This window comes from Megalobrama amblycephala, linkage group LG1 (assembly GCF_018812025.1).
Source record: "Megalobrama amblycephala isolate DHTTF-2021 linkage group LG1, ASM1881202v1, whole genome shotgun sequence".
NCBI lineage: Eukaryota > Metazoa > Chordata > Actinopteri > Cypriniformes > Xenocyprididae > Megalobrama > Megalobrama amblycephala.
In genome coordinates, this window is record NC_063044.1 from 9,856,830 (window position 1) to 9,869,192 (window position 12,363).

Below are 12,363 nucleotides of genomic sequence, written 5' to 3' on the forward strand. Positions count from 1 at the left end.
CGTCCGAATCTGCCATGTCTGTCTTTTTCTCACACGACCTCCGTAAAAATTCCAGAGCAAATTACCTACTGTTTTTCGGCAAACTCGGCGGTCCTCAGAGAAATCTAATCCCGTCCGAATGCGAATGTCTGTGATTTCCGAAAATGTTTTTTCCAAAACGCTTTTTCTTGTGTGTTTTGGTCAACGTGAATTACCGTACAATCTCTCGCTATCGCGCCGGTATTCAAGTTTCTGCTTTTTGCGCACCGATAATGGGTGTAGATGTGTTACACTGCGAAGAAATAAAAAAAATAAATCAACAAGAAGAGCCAAATCACGTAAACTGTTAAGACTGGCTACTGTAATATCAGTGTCAGGTAAGATTACTTTCATTTCTGCACTTAATTACATAACGTGTAAATTATATAAGTTAAAACCTTTTATTCCAGTGGGTCCCAGTTCTATTAAATCATGATGATAAATGTATGTTTAGTTTTTTCACACTACAATTTTTATAAAATGTTTACAAAACACTAAATGTGTTAGGACGTTTTACTTTATATTTCAAAGTGCATTCTGAACACGTGATCTTCTGAAATGCCCACATGTAAAACACAGACACTCCTACCTCGGTAATAAACACGGAGATGTTAGTCCCGCCCGAATCCGTACATAAAATCACAGACGTAGGTTGATAAGAATTGTTACTCAAACGTCGTTTGGAAAACTAGTCCCGTCCGAATAGGGCTGTAGTTTCGTGCGCGACCGATTCACTGTTCAAGTGCGGAGTGAAACAAGCATGACGGAAGGCAGACGTGAGGCTGAGGAGCAGCTTGTTGTTAAGCGAGGAGCTACCTCTACAATTTGGAACTGGTTTGGCTATAGAAAATCAGATGCGGAGCAAACTACCGTAATCACTATAAACAAATGTTCAATAAATGAGCCGTATGTTATTCACGCCGTCATCACCCGGGTGTAGATAGCACGAGTCCTGGTGAGACCTGAACATCTCACGTTGCTACTGTGTTTAAACTAAACTCATTTAAACCTTGCCACTTTAAACATTCAACTGTAAGACGCAAAGGAGAACTCGCGCGCGCTGTGAGGAGATTTGTGTGTACTCATCCAAAGCGCGTACATGGAGAGCTGCGTGACGGCTGTATTTTGTAAACTATCTGAAGACATAGTTGGGATTGTTACTTTTTGATACAGTTAGGGCTGTTACGGTCGGCATGACAACCGTGCCACCGCGGTCGTGTGACATTGAGATATGTATAAATATGAGATATGTTTATATATCTCAGAGGTCGCGTTAACCGATTTTTTTTTTTTTTTTTTTTGCAATGACAGAAAAAATTTGTAGGCCGTCCGTCATTTTGACAGATTACTGAGGCTGATGTAGCCTGTAACTGTAATTCCCACCCTTGTCCAGTAGGTGGTGAGTGCGCTCCAGTGTGGCAGCAGAGCGCGAGTTCAGTCTCCAGAATAAAATGATGCGTTTGATTACAGTCTATGGATTACACACAGGCAAGCACTCAGTTTAGGTATATTTTATAATAATAAAGTTATGATACTTATACTTGCATAATTCAGTTTCTAATCCAGTTCTTTTTTTTTTTAATTGTTCGTTTTGTTATTTTGCTTGCTGACTATCAAGTTTATGGTCAACGAATTCTGAGGTATTGCCCAAGTTAACGTAATGTTAAGTGAAATAGTTTGCAACACTGACTGAACTGATGATTTCGGTAAGCTACTGTGTCTTTCAACATATTATCGTGTATTTCGTTCTGCAAAGAGGAAAGGATGATCAAGCTGTTCAAGATGAAAACTGAGAAGTGACACAATCTTTGTTCAACTTTCTTTTCATAATATAAATAAATGCATAGCCTAGGCCTATTAACTTATCCTGCAAGTTCATGAATAAAAATGAAAATGTGGATGAAATCAGAAGCTATTAAATGTCGTATCATTATAATATAAAAATTAAAATGACGGGTAATAATTGATTATGACAGATTTTTTACTGTTCGTCAAAATGATATATATTATCGTCATTGGTATCGTTATTGCAATAAATACCTGAAATTATCGTGATAATTTTTTTAGGCCATATCGCCCATCCCTACTGAACAGTTTCGTCCTTTCTGTAACAAAACATTGAAAGCTCAGCTGAACAGTTGATCATAGCTGTACAGGGCAGGGTTTTATTTCTCATCTACATAAATATATCTAGTAGTAGAGCTAAATGTAAGGACTAGAAATCCATTTATCCTTTGCTGAAACTTCTTCATCTTCATCATGGAGAATGCAGTTCATGGTTGCATAGCAACTACAGACGCCACGGGAGCGCTATTGCTTTGGCTTTCTACGCCTTTTTAGATGCAATATGTGAACGGCCCCTAATATGACAACTTTTTATTGATTATACAGGGAGCGTGCCAAATCCCTTATACAGTATGCTTATTTTTCTGTTCAAATTGACAGTGGTTTGTGAACGTAGATGCCTTAATAAAAAATTATCTCTCAGGAGTGTTTATTCTGAGTAGGTTGTGAAGACACATAAATTCCAAGTATTACAAGAATTTTTTTTTTTTTTTAAAGGGGAAGCACATCTCCTTAGCCTTCCCTTAAATCATGGGTCGGCAACCCAAAATGTTCAAAGAGCCATAATGGACCAAAAAAACAAAAAACAAATCTGTCTGGAGCCGCAAAAAACTAAAAGTCTTACATAAGCCTTATATGAAGGCAGCACAATAGGCGTTTTAAGCAGAGCGCCTAGCGTTTTCAGCTGGCTAAAAACGCTTTGGTGGACACACGGCCTAACGAGGCGCTGAGCGTCTTTCTCATGCTCAAGCGCTGAGAGCTCGGCGTTTTTTACCGGTCGCCTCGAGTTGAAGAATGTTCAACTTTGAGTAAAACGCTGCGCTCATCACTGTCACTTTTTAGCCAGCTGTCCAATCATAGTGGAGGAGGGGCGGGACAAATACAACACCGACCAACTGTCACAACATTCTTGCTGTACATTAACAAGCAGAGAACGGAACAAAATGGATGAGAAATTAAAGCTGCTGTAGGTAACTTTTGTAAAAAAATATTTTTTACATATTTGTTAAACCTGACATTATGTCCTGACTGTAGAATATGAGACAGATAATCTGTGAAAAAATCAAGCTCCTCTAGCTCCTCCCAGTGGTCCTATTGCCATTTGCAGAAATACACCGCTCCCGGTAAGAAACAACCAATCAGAGCCAGGAGGAGTGTCTTAGCAGTGTCAATCAATCAAGCTCGCGTGCGCGCTGATCACACTCCTCTCATGCACAGTGTACAGGCGTCAAATTCAAGATTACCGGTGTGCCGCAGCTTTGCTTATGGCGAAATAAAACGATGTTATATGCAAAGGACCACCCTGAAATCTACAAGAAACCATGCCATACATAATTTGTCAGTCCTGTTTTGAAATGATCTTAGTTGTGTAGTTCTTAAAAAATTAAACAAATCAAGCAGGGATACTTACTTGTCAAGCAGAAATGTGGCATCGGTTTTTAATCCTTTCAGGACACGTAGCTCCCTCCACCTCGGAAAAGCCGCTCCGATATTTACCCTCGTTTTATTTCGGGCTCTATCTAATTCTTTCTTTTTGGCTTTTTTATCATCGTCATCTGTCTTTTTCCGTTTACCCGTCTTTATTTTATGAGCAGGTGCCACTCGAGGAATTGGCAGTTTGGATTGTTTTTCCGCCATAAGCAAAGCTGCGGCACACCGGTAATCTTGAAGCCTGTATGCGCTGGCGCTGTGCATGGGAGGGGTGAGATCAGCGCGCACGCGAGCTTGATTGATTGACACTGCTAAGACACTCCTCCTGGCTCTGATTGGTTGTTTCTTACCGGGAGCGGTGTATTTCTGCAAATGGCAATAGGACCACTGGGAGGAGCCAGAGGAGCTTGATTTTTTCACAGATTATCTGTCTCATATTCTACTGTCAGGACATAATGTCAGGTTTAACAAATATGTAAAAAAAATTTTTTTACAAAAGTTACCTACAGCAGCTTTAATATTGCTGCTCTCCGAAAATACATAGCAAAGTAATTTCACATTGTGTCAACATTTTAAGTCTTGAAACAAATTACCTGCAAAATCAGTTATAAGTAACAGTGCTGGATATTCCGTATCATAGCAACAAAGCGTCTCAATGGAAAAAAATGCTGCGCAGCTGAAGCGCTCTCATGGATTTGCAGTTATCATTTTGTGTCAAATTATGGATTTTGAGGTAAAAATCATTCCATATATATTGTATTGTTATATATTATGTTGCCAAATCATCAATTAAATATATTCCATCTTATATTCTGCATAATTGTGTTTTAAAATAAACACTGACAAAAACTACTATAAAACTATATATGTTTTAGGGCTGGAGAATATGACGATATATATAACATTGATATAAGTGATTACGCGGATTTAAACCTTCCTATATTGTAGTTATATAAAATATTCACAGGCAGATTTGCTTTATGTATTTCCCCGGCGTCGAAATCAGGCATATATAATGTCAGGAAACACGACTCTTGGCTACATGTCAATATCCATGGATTAGGTTTATTTGACAAGTTGTAAGAAACACTTTAGAGTCCAACCTTTGTAATCGTTTGTTTTACTCGCGTTTTCGCAGTTTCCCCTGTTAAATCCAGTCACGCAGCAGGTTCTTTTGCCACTCAGTCCAGATGAGGGAGCGCGCTTTCGGCGCGAAAGTGACGTTATGCACACCCTCGCCGCGCTGAAACGTGTGTTGCAGGCTATGACGCAAATCTTCGTTGACAGAAATGTTGAAATGTAATATTTATCATACACAATTTTACAGCACTGGGAAACGTTAAGAATGTTTGTGTCATGTTTGTCCTCCTACAGAAACCATATGAAAACAAAAAAATATATTCCCCCCCATTTTCATACATTTTTGAAAAAGCTCCAGGGAGCCACTAGGGGAGCGCTAAAGAGCCGCATGCGGCTCTAGAGCCGCGGGTTGCCGACCTCCGCCTTAAACCAATAAACAAAACCTCCAGTCTTTCACATGCATCTCAAAGATTGAGTTTAATTGTGAGTGTGAAGTAGGGGGCGGCACGACGGTGTTTTGCCTAGAGCAGCAGTTGAGCTTGCGCTGGCCCTGGTTATACAGTTTACCTGGTGAAATTTTCAGATATTTTGTTTTTTTTGAAAAACCTACTTTTGCGAACTAGTCCTAGGTTTTTGATCCGATCGGAACCAAACCAGTGCAGATATCAATAATTATCAAAAAAAGTTGAACTTTACCCTTTGGGTCGCTATAACAGTCATTTAGAAAAGGGGCGTGGAAAAATGTACCCAAAAGCCTATAAATCCTAAAAGAAAACTCAGAACTTCACGAAATTAAGTGAGCACATGCAGCATATGACTTTAAAGAAGCATGCCAACTTTTATGGAGATCGGACCATAGGTGGCGCTATAACTGAAAAAGCGTTAAAAACGTATGTTTTTAATGGTTTTAGCTGAAACTGTGGGTGTTGACAACTTTTTTTCATGGAAGTCACATCTTTAGACTCCTGAATCCTTGCCGAGTCCAACGATACCAGACTTGGCAGGTTTCGGCTTATTGTTTGTGCAACGTTGTGATTTAGCGCTTAAAACACTTTTGAGAATATCTTTGAAACCGTTAGTCTGACCGAGATGAAACCATCGTAGGAAACATAGAACCAACCTAAGCTGATTAACTAAACGTGATATCTCAAATGACAAAGTTTTGATAGGAAGTGGCAAAAAAAATCCAATCAATGACACTCATGGGTCATTTTCTGTGCTCTTATGTATGCAAGTATCTATAACTTCAAAACAAAATGAGATATTTTCACCAAAATTAACATGCATAAGTATGGGCACACTCTGAGGACACCCCAAAAAGTGGTGGAGATCAGGCAATAGGTGGCGCTATAACTGTCAAAAAAACCTAAATTGCCTCTATTGGCTGTAAATGGTCTTTTCCATCTATGATTTAAGTGTTTACATGCTTGCTAAATAAAATATAATACCTTTTTATGTGCTTAAAGGCCTTGAAGTGCTTGAACACCAGTAAATGCTGCTTGCAGCTTTCATTTATTTAATTTTTTTTTATATACATAGGGCCATAAATGTTTAATATAAAATATTTATATGAAAAGATACAATATAATATAAGGTTCCAGTTTAATAATGCAAAAATACAGCTAAATGGTTTTAATTAAGAAAAAAAAACATTCCTTGTGTATATTTACAACTTATTGCATGCATCTCTCTCTGTCTGTATGATGCACACAAGAGTGTACTTCAAGAACGACTCAGTCGCTGTTATGACAAACTGTCATGTGAAATGGAAATATACTCATGTCTTTCAATTCATAACATTAACAGAGTAAATAAAGGTAAAATGTAAGTTATTGCAGAAAAGCATCTCTTAAAGGCTCTGTAGACTTCAAGCTAAGTCATTCTTCATTTAGGGATTAAAAACCTTTGCCGTAAATGTATTAAACAACACAAGGACTTGCAATATTGTTTTGTTGTTTTGGTTTGTGACTGACAATGTAGGCTATATCTCAAAACTGTGACCATCTTTATTATTACTTAGTTGATGTTGCATTTATCATTGTGTCTATAAAAACATTTGAAAGAAAATTGCTGATTAATTAGTTTAGTTCTTATGTTTACTTGCATAAATGTATAAAAATATGCATGAAATAAGACAATTGTTTATTCACTCAAGTCATTGTGGATAGATAGATATAGATTTTAACAATTTAACACATTGCTAGCTTGAATTAGCATATTGTTAATATTATTTTACTCATTGTTACCATTAATTAACATGTTGCTATCATGAATTAGCTCACTGCTACCATGAATTAGCAGATTGCTTGCATGTTTTAACACATTGTTAGCATAAATTAGCATGTTTTAACACATTGCTAGCTTATTTTAAATAGTACATAGAATGGCAGTTTAATAGACCTTTATCACAGCAGAATTGATTAACGGAAGTGTTCGTCAAAGCAGTGCATCGATTCTTCTGGTTATGTATATGAGTCATTCTACGAATCGGGTGCCATTTCCACTTTGCACTTTTCAAAATTTTCATTAAGAGCAAACTTTATTTTAAACAAACATACAACTTGAAAGATATGTTAATCCTCCAAAAAACACATTTTCCCACCTCAGGCACAAAATCTTTATTAATATTATCCTTTTTATTTAGGCAAGACAGCCATTCTTGTACCACCCCGTCACGGACAATATGTATGCCATTGGAGTAGTAAAAGAAGAAATAGATTTTTAAAATCTAATGTTTTCCTAATAGTAAAATGTCCCTTTTTTGGAAACCATCAATAGAAAGTCTGTAATTTATTATTATTTTTTTTTATTCTTAGATTTTTAATCTTGAAATATGAATTTGACCTTTCAATGGCCTCATTGTTTGTATTGAAATAATTAATTCACTGAAAAAATACAAATAAAGTTAAATTTATCTGATTAGTCCACACAACAAGAACATAATTCAACATTAATTTATGTACTATTTCATTTTCTTTCCATAAACTTTTAACAAAATGACCCTGTGACGGGGTGGTAAATGTGACGGGGTGGTAACTGATGTGACGGGGTGGTATGGACAAAGTGTTTCTCTATATGATCTGCTGGTTTTAAACTTTAAAAACTGGGGGAGGGGAGACATTCAAATTGAGTAAAAAGTGTGTGAGTGATATAGTGAGTGAGTGAATGAGTGAATTAATGAACCAAACAGTGTTGCTAAGTCTACGTTTTTCCCGCAAAATTGGGCTAGGCTACTTTTACACTGTTGCCGCGGGTTATTTTTCATGTCCACGGGTTGAAGTGAGCCAAAAAACATGCTATTTAGCCCTTGGAATGCACATTTTACCATGGGAACCTTGCCAAAAAGAAAAAGTTTTACCCCCAAGAACGTGATTTTTATCGAGGGACATTTTGTGATGAAATTTACCACCCCGTCACAAAAACGTGAAGGGGTGGTATGTGACGGGGTGGTAAATTTCATCACAAAATGTCCGCAAATCTTCTACAAATTTCTTTGTATTAATAATGTGAAAAAATGAATAAAAAAATTTCCCTATCTATTTTGCGTGACGGGGTGGTAAGGTTAAGCTTGACAGGCCCTGCCTAACTTGAAAAAGCAACAAATAAACAATGTAAAAAAAATGTACATAGTTGCCTTCTTTTGTTCTTGGTGGCTATAAGGCTCAAATGATGTCACTTAGGCTTTGTGATATCATTTAAAGAATATATGGCTCGGATCTCGCGTTGCCGAGGCAGGGCGTGGATTGAGTTTTCATTAAAGAATATATGTCTCGGATCTCGCGTTGCCGAGGCAGTGCGTAGATTAAGTCTGCAAGAATGAATATACTGCTCGGGTCTTGCGTTTGCCGAGGCTGCGCATATATTATGTGTCCGTAATTATGCATGTGTTTGTGTATGTATATATATTTATATATTAAGGGATCTGAGTAGACGGGAGTTCCCTTTCTCTCTTTCCCTAAAATACCTTGCGAATTATTACAAGCTATAATTCTTTTTTGTATTCTAAATATATTCAGTCTGTTCAAAATTTATATAAGAACTCGCTGCATTTAATTTGAGGATTAAATGAAATATTGAATACATTCAATTCTGAGGAATTTAAAAGAAAATAAAGGAGACCGTTCTGCCAACCCTGCCACCTTGTGTGCCCTGCCACCCTGCCACCTCAAGGCGCAGTGGTTTCCAGTGTTCCTCCAAGAAAGAGGAGGATTGTAGAGCGGTCAGTTCAGATGTTCCCTGCCGGTTCGCCGTTTCAGGGCACTGGTCTGACCGTTCATCCAAAGAAAGTGTCGCGACCCTTGGTCCCCCGCAGAAAGCTTGGGGACAGGGACAAGTGACACAGCTGAAGTCTTTGTGGGGTAACACAGATCTGCGGACTGTAATTATCACCAAGAAGGCTTCAAAGAGGTCCTGATGCCAGTGACGCAGGACATTGGAGGGCAGCCCCCTCCAGAGAGGGTTGGGTATTAAAATACTTGGTACCCATCCCTCTTTGGCACCCTCAGGGGGCCGTTCTGCTAACCCTGCCAACCAGTGTGCTCCGAGGAGGGCCGGTCATCACTTGATTCGGCTGTTCCTTGCCGGTTCGCCGCTTCAGGGCGCCGAGTCAAGTGCTCAAAAAACACCAGAGGCCAGTCTCGAGAGACTGGTTCCCTTAGTAAATAAAGCAGAATGGAAACTTCTCCCAAATATTTCAAAATGGGTGCTGCTCACAATAGAAAAGGGTTACAAATTCGGGTCTCGCCCGCCCCAGTTTAATGGGGTCCTTCCCACAGTGGTGGCTCCCGAGCAGTCTCTGGTAATTGAACAGGAGGTTATGACGCTCTTGCAAAAAGGAGCTACAGAAGGGGTTCTCCTCCCAGCAAGCTGTCAGGGTTTTACAACCTATACTTCATTGTTCCAAAGAAGGATGGAGGGTTATTCCACAGATCAGATCTGAGGACTGGTTTGTTGTGATAGACCTGTTGTGGTATCCATCCATCCTCAACACAGGAAGTTCCTTAGGTTTGCTTTCGGGGCAAAGCTTACCTGTGCAGGGTTCTTCCCTTCGGCCTATCTCTATCACCCTGTATGTTCACGAAGTGCATGGATGCAGCTCTGGCTCCGTTGAGACTCCAGGGCATCTGCGTACTGAACTATATCAATGACTGGTTGATACTAGCTCAAACAGAACAGTTGGCAGTTCAACATTGAGATGTTGTTCTGTCGCACATGAAGAAGCTTGGGCTGAGGCTCAATGCCAAGAAAAGTGTGCTGGTTCCGAGTCAAATTACCAACTACTTAGGGGTAGTTTGGGACACCACGATACAGGCACATTTATCCCCTGCTCATGTGAGTTCCATTCTCGGGGCCGTGAAAGGGGTGAAGTTAGGCCAGTCACTCACTGTAAAACAGTTTCAGAGACTGTTGGGTCTTATGGCAGCTGCGTCCAACGTGATAACTTTTGGCCTTCTGCACATGAGACCCTTACAGTGTTGGCTCAGGACAAAGGGGTTTTCTCCGAGGGGAAATCTTTTTCGCATGATTAAAGTCACGCGGCGATGCCTTCGTGCTCTGGTCATGTGGAAAAAGCCTTGGTTCCTGTCCCAGGACCCGTGTTGGGGACTTCTCGTCATCGCATAATGCTTACGACGTATGCTTCCCTCACGGGCTGGGGGGCGATCATGAGTGGTCGCTCAGCTCAGGGTCTCTGGGAGGACCATCAGAGTTCCTGGCACATAAATGGGCTGGAGATGATGGTGGTATTTCTTGCAGTAAAATACTTCCTCCCAGACCTGAGGGCATTAAATGTGGGAGCAGACGCCCTGTCGAGGCAGGGGCCGAGGCCCGGGGAATGGAGGTTCCACACCGAGGTGTGGAGCTCACTTTGGAAAACTTCGGTCGAGCTGAAATCGACCTATTTGCTTCAGGGGAATCAACCCAGTGTCCACTGTGGTTCTCCCTATCTCATTCAGCACCATTGGGTCTGGATGCCATGGTACAGACGTGGCTGAGGCTGCGTCTGTATGCATTTCCCCGTTCGCTCTGCTCCCGGGAGTTCTGGAGAAAGTACGCCAGGAAGGGGTCAGTCTAATATTGATAGCCCTGTACTGGCCAACCAGTATATGGTTCTCAGACCTAGTGTGACTTCTAGATGGCTCCCTGATAGAGCTTCCTCTCAGGCAGGACTTCCTGTCTCAAGCGGGTGGCATGATAATTCATACTCCACTCCAGAGCTCCCTCCACGTGGAAGTTGTATGCGGCCATTTCGGCCATGCTCTTCTGGGGAATTCCTCGGTAGGTCGAAACCCCCTTTTTATACGCTTCCTCCGTGGTACTCTGAGGCTGAGGCCTTCAGTACGTACAAGGACTCTGGCCTGGGACTTGGACGTGGTATTAGAAGGGTTAGCTTAGGCTCCCTTTGAACCACTAGAGGAAGTTTCAGAGAAATTCCTCACCCTTAAAGACCATATTTCTACTGGCTATTTCATCTCTTAAAAGAATAGGAGATCTTCAAGCACTTTCAGTTGCTTCTTTATGTTTGGAATTCGCACCTGGAATGGTTAAAGCGTTCCTGCACACTAGACCAAGCTATATGCCTAAGGTCCCCACCAACATCCCAGGTCCCATCGTACTTCAGGCCTTCTCTCTTCCTCCATTTACAACTTTGGATCAGGAGAAACTCAATCTGCTCTGCCCAGTGAGGGCTTTAGATGCATATGTCCACAGAGCTTCCCTGTGAGGCAAAACAGATCAATTGTTTGTTACGGGTCTCATAAGAAAGGAGGCCCAGCATCTAAGCAGAGAATGAGCAAGTGGGTGGTCGAGGCTATCTCACTTGCTTATGAGGCGGCCGAACAGCCATCTCCATTAGCTGTCCGTGTCCACTCTACTAGGGGTATGGCGGCCTCAAAGGCCTTAATGTCAGGAGTATCCATTAATGACATATGTGGTTCTGCTGGATGGTCATCCCAGCATACATTTATTAGGTTTTACAACCTGGACGTAGGCTCCTCTCCGGGGTCCTCAGTTCTGTCTACAAGATAACAGACAGGTACTTGGTGATACGGCGTAGATGGGATAGCGTTCCCATCACGTCATTGACGTAGCGTCGATAGTTCCCACGAAAGGGAACGTCTCGGGTTACTGATGTAACCCTTGTTCCCTGAGTAAGGGAACAAGATGCTACGTCACGTTGCCGTACCCCCGTACGTTGCGTCCAGTACTTGCTCTGCAGTAAATCGCTGAGCCATTTCATGTTTCTCTTATTATTTCATTTTCTCTCTAAATGAGTCGTCACTTCAGCATTGTGTATCAGACATTGCCACCTTGTGGAATAAAGGTGAATTGCCCTTATTCTGTCATCTAAGATTCAATTATTGTTGTACAGAGAAAATATATGTACACTCATACACACCTCGGGTCGTTTGCGACCCTATACAATTTTTACAAAAAATGAATACAAAAATAGGCATTCTTTTATAATTTTTGATAAATGATTTTTTTCTTGTTATATTCTTTATAATGAATTGATTGAGGAATACCAAGAAGGTTGATGTCTAACTTTAAAAAATGAACGAGGAGGAGGGTAGTGAATGACGTCCCGGGTCACTAAAGACCCGAGGTATGCATTTAAGGGTTAAATACTTCCACACATGCTAGCATGAAGAAACTTAGCATATTTACTAGTTGCTATATCTACAATAGAGAAAAAACTGTCAAAATTCAGAAATATTTAGAAGATATCACTGAACGTTTATTTAACAATAGCAAAAGTTAATGTCTTAAACA

General features: G+C 40.5%; 2 protein-coding genes across 3 annotated transcripts in view; one reads left to right on the forward strand and one right to left on the reverse strand.

The window, feature by feature from the left end:
* The window catches only part of LOC125280859 (gastrula zinc finger protein XlCGF57.1-like), a 1,316,469-nt gene that overhangs the window by 1,264,486 nt on the left and 39,620 nt on the right, over positions 1 to 12,363 (forward strand). The window lies entirely within an intron of this gene.
* Positions 1 to 12,363, reverse strand: part of LOC125242956 (verrucotoxin subunit beta-like) — a 33,679-nt gene that overhangs the window by 5,318 nt on the left and 15,998 nt on the right. The gene's annotated exons all lie outside the window — the stretch shown is intronic.